The 6000-nt window shown below is 41.7% G+C and overlaps 1 protein-coding gene across 4 annotated transcripts in view; it reads right to left on the minus strand.

Annotated features, from left to right (window-relative positions):
- Window positions 1-5770, minus strand: part of LOC103135993 (semaphorin-4B) — a 67596-nt gene extending 61826 nt beyond the window's left edge. Inside the window, exons 1-2 of one of the 4 annotated variants that reach the window (XM_016669993.1) lie at window positions 5557-5770; window positions 3826-3831 (exon numbers count right to left, since the gene is read on the minus strand). The gene's annotated coding sequence lies outside the window, so the exon portion shown is untranslated. Of the gene's footprint in view, window positions 1-3825; window positions 3832-5274; window positions 5502-5552 lie in introns of those variants that run through there. The other 3 variants (XM_016669991.1, XM_016669990.1, XM_016669994.1) reach the window with 3 other exon arrangements.
- Window positions 5771-6000: the final 230 nt, after the last annotated feature.

Consider the following 6000-nt stretch of genomic DNA (forward strand, 5'->3'; position numbering starts at 1 on the left):
TAATACAAGATTAGAAACTCATTAAAATACGTCAACATACAACTAATTCAATTCCATTTCTTAATAAGAAAATAAAAAACTTACTACCTGAAATGCAAAACCATAGCATTGCAGAGTGGATGAAGCTAAAACTATAGCATTTCAGGAGTTCTGGGTAAAACATATTTACAGACAGACAAAGATGTTTTTATCTTTAAATGCAATGAATCTGCACAGTTTTGGGTTAACTGCGGCTCCAACTGTGTTGGTTTGTTTCAGCTAATTGCTTTTTATTTTGAGTCTGTATGCTCAATTATTATTTCAATAATCGATTTGTCATGATCAATCCGATTAATTGTGTCAGTCTTAAAAAAAGTACCCAGCATCAATGTTCGAATGGGGAAGATAAGAATCAGAAAAAAACAAAAACAAGCAGGTGTCTGTAGATTATCCAGCTTCTCCTTCTGAGGTCAGGAATCAGTAAAACAAGCACGAGGAAACACTGACATGCAGCAAGACGGACTTCTGCACACCTCTTCGTCTCCCCTGATGAATGAAAGGCTCTCTGTTCTGGGGGAAGGGCTGAGATGTGGCGATGATGTGAACTCTGCAAGCGGTTATGAGATTAATGCGGCTAAATTTGGTCCCATTTTCCCCCCTGAGAGTTTGGCGGTGACGTCTGACGGCCCGCGCCGCTTAAATGAAGACGTTTGTCAGTGGTGTGTTTGCACAGACAATGTTGTTCACCCGTGTCTTTCTTTATGTTTTTTTTTTTTTGAAGACGGGAGGCTGTGGGCTACCCAGCAGGAGACCATAGGTGAAGGTCCGACACAGCTGCAGAGCAGGAGGAGGGGGAGGAGGGCTTTGAGGAAACGCCTCAGGCGGCGAGGAGGAAATAATGAATTTAGCCCTTTCCAGTGCAAATAAACTCAGTTAATCCACATATTGAGCAGTGCAGAGCGTCAAAAGAAAGAGTGCATCAAACTGAATGCACTCTATGAACGCATTCTTGCCTTTGAATTTCTTGCAAGCCGTTGCAGTTCTTTGCAACGGCCCTGGGAATCAGAACCTGTTGGGTTCCACTTGAAGGTCAGTTTGTGGATCAGAAACAGAATGGCGGTTATTCTTAGCTCCTCGTCTCTTACATGCACTCAGATCCCTGCCTCTGCTCCCAAAACACAGAGTTATTCATCTGCTACGACAGAATGGATTCCTAAAGCTCACGTACAGTTACAATAAATGAATAAATTATTCAACAATATGACATATAAATAGCGATTCAGAGCTTTTTTCCTTCTCGGACACATCTTTTGTTTGTACAGACATGATGCTGACATGGTGCATTAAACATTTTCAGCTGTGCTAAAGGAAGAAAAAGAAAGCTGGCGAGCTATAATCTGACTTTTTATAGGTGTTCTAGTTTTAACTCTACAAAAAAAAAGCCTCCTTGTCTTAATCTGGATTTGAGCATATTTACAGACTTTTATTAATAAATATCTATGAAACTTTGTGCAGATTTTGAGAGTATTATGAAAAAAAATCATCATGTTTTAATGTTATTCCCTCATCAAAACACACCTGGAGCACTGCTTTAATTCTTTCATGCATATCCATGGCAACCGTTCAGCTACACAAAACACCTGAGTAGAACTAGCTCTGCCTTCAAGACACAGCTCCGCCTCTGAGCCGCCATTTCCAAGCTTCTGCCTCACAGAGCAGCCCTCCACCACATCTCCCTCACTCAGCTCCTTCAGACTAGCCAGGAGAAATTAGCAAACACCTGGTGGAACACCTGAGCTCATTATAGGAGCCACTTCTCGGTGAAACGCTGGTAAAAACGTTGTTGAAGGGTTAATAGAGGAGCCATGCTGTGATGACTTCCTGAAGGTGGAGTTTCAGAAAAAGCAGACATTTTTAAAAAGACAGAGGCCCAATTTCAAGGAATTAAATTGGGAAGTAAGATTTCTTTTAAGTTATATTTGATTTTTATAACAACTTAGGGTAACATAATTACATGATTATGCTATAAAATGGCCCTAATAGTCCCCCATTAAAATAGTTTATTAAAGGCTGTTTAGTAATTTATAATTCCAAAACAGAAACTGAAATTGGCTAAAATGGGTATCGGCTTCACAAAATCTGCAATCAGCTCATCCAAAGTTAAATGTGATGTAATTTAAATAAATAAATAAAATAAAAAAGAACTCAGCGCACTTGAATGTGGTGGAGATATTATTTTTTTCCCCTTTGACAGTATTTTATGAAAACAAAGATGAATGAGCTTCGGAGAAAAAGGACTTTTTATAGAACGCCACTTGGGAATGGAAGCACCAGGCAAACGCAGAGGCCTCGCAATCTCTGCACGTTCTTTTCTCTTGGAGACGTTCTGATGAGGGTCAGAGCCGAGGTCAGGTGGAAGGAAGCGATTAAATCTTTAGATAAAATGAGGAGAAATAAGCAGCTGATATGGAAGAAGAGCCTGCACAGACTGGGTCCTGATTTGAAATATAATCTGTCTTTTCCATTTGTAAGTCTGTCAAGACTTCATTGTGAGTCTGTTCATGTTCATTTAAACAAAAAACAAAACAAAACATGGCTCTTACATCACTTCAGGGCAGACCCAATCAATTCATTTAGCAAGAGACGGGTACCAAACGCAGCCCTGCAGACACGAGGCTCAGATTTTATGTAAAATCAAGTAAACCAACAGCAAATGAGTTTAACATGAGATTCTGGAGTCACTTTTAAAGGTTTGTGGGGCGGAAAGGCGACACTGCTGTCTGTTGTCAGATGTAATGAGGTTGAAACAGCAAGAAATCAATAAACTATCTTAGTATGACCACTCGCTATCCCTCTAAAACGCCCAAACGCTGCCCAAACAGCCAATTGGAGCTGAAGATGTAGCTCCTCTTCCTCATTGTCTGTTGCTTTATTAGCTTTTGTTTTGTTGAGGCCACAATCATAATTATTCTCCATTTACGCCCACAGAGTCCATGTCAGAGTTAAATAGCCTCCAGGAAGAGTCTTTTCGTGTGCTAATCATTGATTTTGAAAAAAAAAAAAAAAAAATCAACACACATATTTGCTCACACAGTTTCATGAGGGGCCTTATTCAAATCAGGCCCGCTGAGTCTGAAGACCTCTAATTAAGGGGGGTAGGGGTGCTGGACGGTTATAACAGCTGTCCCAATAAATAACGAGTTTGTTGAAAGGCATAGCAGAGCTGATTGGTTTATTGAGTAATGAAAGAAATGGCACGCAGATGATGGAGGGTGAGATGTGTGTTTCCTTTTGTGCCGCCTGCAGCCAGTGAGTTGGTGGCGTCTCGTGGATTCGCGCTGCTGCCGTTCATGGCTTTGTTTATTTGTTGTTTCAGCGATTACAAATCTAGAACGTGTGGTGTGCATACATATTCAGGACCTTGACTGTGATGCCCCTGAATAATGTGAGGTGAAATGATGTTTTCACTTCATATTGTGCTGTGGGGATAGATTTAATGGCATATGGAGCGACCTAAATACAGCACAATCCTGAAGGAAAAGCTGTTTTGTTTCAAGGCCGTGCAAAACGTGGGTTCCAACAGGACGATCTACAACGTAGACGTGGAGACATGAACTCAACCCTGGTCCTCAGTGATCCCTGTCCTAGATGTTTGTGTGTTTTCCTGCGGCTCGACACCTGACAGAGCTTCGAATGAGGCGTGATGGACAAAACCAAAACCAGGACCAGCCGGGTTTAGATCAAAGCGTATTTATGTGTCCAATCAAAGTCCAGAATCAAACAACTGAGAATCTGGGTCAAGACTTACACTTGCAGAACAATCCCATGAATTTCACATGTGAAAACCGTGTGCTTGCATGTGGATTTGAAACGTTTCTTGGTATAAAAATAAAAAATGAAAAGAAAGCAAAGAAAAAAACGTGTTATTCCCATGTTTCACATGGCGGTTCGCAAATGTGCATCACATACACCTCCACATGTCTGCACATGTAATCACAGGTCGGATGGAAAATGGAAGACACAAACAAAATACCTGATCATGTGTGAGAAATGGGAACCACGTTCGAAAACGTGAATTTTATGGGATTTTTTATGTTGGGGTAAAAATCGCTGTTTCACATAAGCATTCCATCAAATCTGACTATTTTGCAATCAAAATAATCAGCAAGTTTAGTCTGTAGACGTGAATCCATGACTGCAGAGAATTACAGTACATTGACATTTAGACAAACGCTTCGGTTGGCACGAAGGAATTAATTATTAGTTAAAACAGTCTGGCAGATCGCTCATAATCTTCAAAATCTATTGATTTAACGACTTGATATAACCCAACTATATTAAAATTCCTTACTAGATATGGCTTTATGAAGTTTCTATGAGTTTGTTTGCTAAACTTGCAACTGTAAATGAAATCATATAAAAATATCCCCCAAGCACGTGAAGCCCTGGGCTAAATATCTCTGAAAGCCCTTTTTAAAGTCTGGCCCAGTGCAGAAGAACTGAGAGCAAATTCAAGTCACACTTTTCAAACTTTAATTTGTAAAAAAAAAAAAAAAAAAAAAAAAAAGAAAAGAAAAAGAAAAGTATCAAAACAGACAGAAGTTTGCGTTTGTAACATGAATCCATGCAAACAGCTTTCATGTATAAATAATCTTGCAAAGCACTTCTAAGTAGGACTTTTAAAAAATCTAATCAAAGAAAATGGAAACGCATTACAATGAAATCATTAAGGGAGCTTCCAAATGTCAAGTGAAGTAGCGTAGAGCCACCGTTTTAAAATATTAACATTTCATCGCACAAATGTTTCAAATTGGTCCGAATGAGCTGAGAGAGAGAAAGAGCGAGAGAGGGAGAGAAATGGACCAGTGATTTCCTTTCGCCCACTTCCATTATCATTAATGTGTCATTCAGCAGTGAAAAGCCGAGGCGATAATAGAATTACTTTTCCTATTATGCTCAGTGTCACCGAGTCCCACAGTAAAAGAGCGGAGCGCACATAATAAGAAAAGAAGAGAGAGAGAGAGAGAGAAAGAGAGAGAGAGAGCCGCGCGAGAGACCAAATGTCACCGGTTCACACCACATGTACACACCCTGTTTCTTCAGGCAACGTAACGGGACTGTCAGACATTTATCCGAGCCGGTCCAAAAAACACACTGCAGCAAGCAACTTCACGCCGCCGCAGCTCTTTTCTTCCCCTCCTTACCTCTACAGCAAGGTGACTGACACCTCACTCAACACCCTGGAGGACATTGTAGCTTCCCATTTCGGCCGGAACGTGCAAAGCAGTTTCTCACCTCACGCACGTGCACCCCGGCGTTCCTTTCCTGCTCGGATACATCCGCGGAGCCGTACAACCCCGAGCAACGCACTGCCATGGCACAGAGCGCCGAGATGACCGGTATCTGTAGTAACTGAGCGGCTTCCCCCCAACCTCCCTCCACCTCACGCCAATTCGTAACTCCTAGGATGCAGCAGCCGCGATGAAAAAAATCAGCATCTTCTCATCGTTTTTCTTTTCGTCTTTTACTGAGAACCACAATCACCTGCTGTCTGAAAGGGAAGAAGGATGCACTCACCGTGTTTTGTTTTTTTTTCTTCTGCGAGAGCCAGGTGGAGACTTGAGCAGAGGCTGCAGTGGCGGAGGAATCCCCCGTTTGCTAGTGTATGTGTAAATGTGTGTGCGTGTGCAAAGGAGTCAGAGCTGATCCAGCAGATGCAGACGAAAGCAACCAATCGAAAGAAGGGGAAGGAAGGAGAGGAGAGGAGTGTGTGAAAGATGGAGGGAGAGGATGGGGGTGTGTGCTAGCATTACATCATGGACCTGGGAATGGCAGGTTTTGCAGAGGGTGAGCTACGGGTGGGGGAAGGTGAGTGTGTGTGTCCCTATGCAGCAGACCACCGGATGAATTCAGATCCGCACACCTATAAACTACGAATATTGCACAGAAAAAAATAAAGAAGAAAAAACTACCAGGGTATACATGTGTTGTGCACCTAAACCATAAGGTCTCTCTATGAAT

This window comes from Poecilia formosa, unplaced genomic scaffold, assembly GCF_000485575.1.
Source record: "Poecilia formosa unplaced genomic scaffold, Poecilia_formosa-5.1.2 Scaffold29, whole genome shotgun sequence".
Taxonomy (NCBI): domain Eukaryota; kingdom Metazoa; phylum Chordata; class Actinopteri; order Cyprinodontiformes; family Poeciliidae; genus Poecilia; species Poecilia formosa.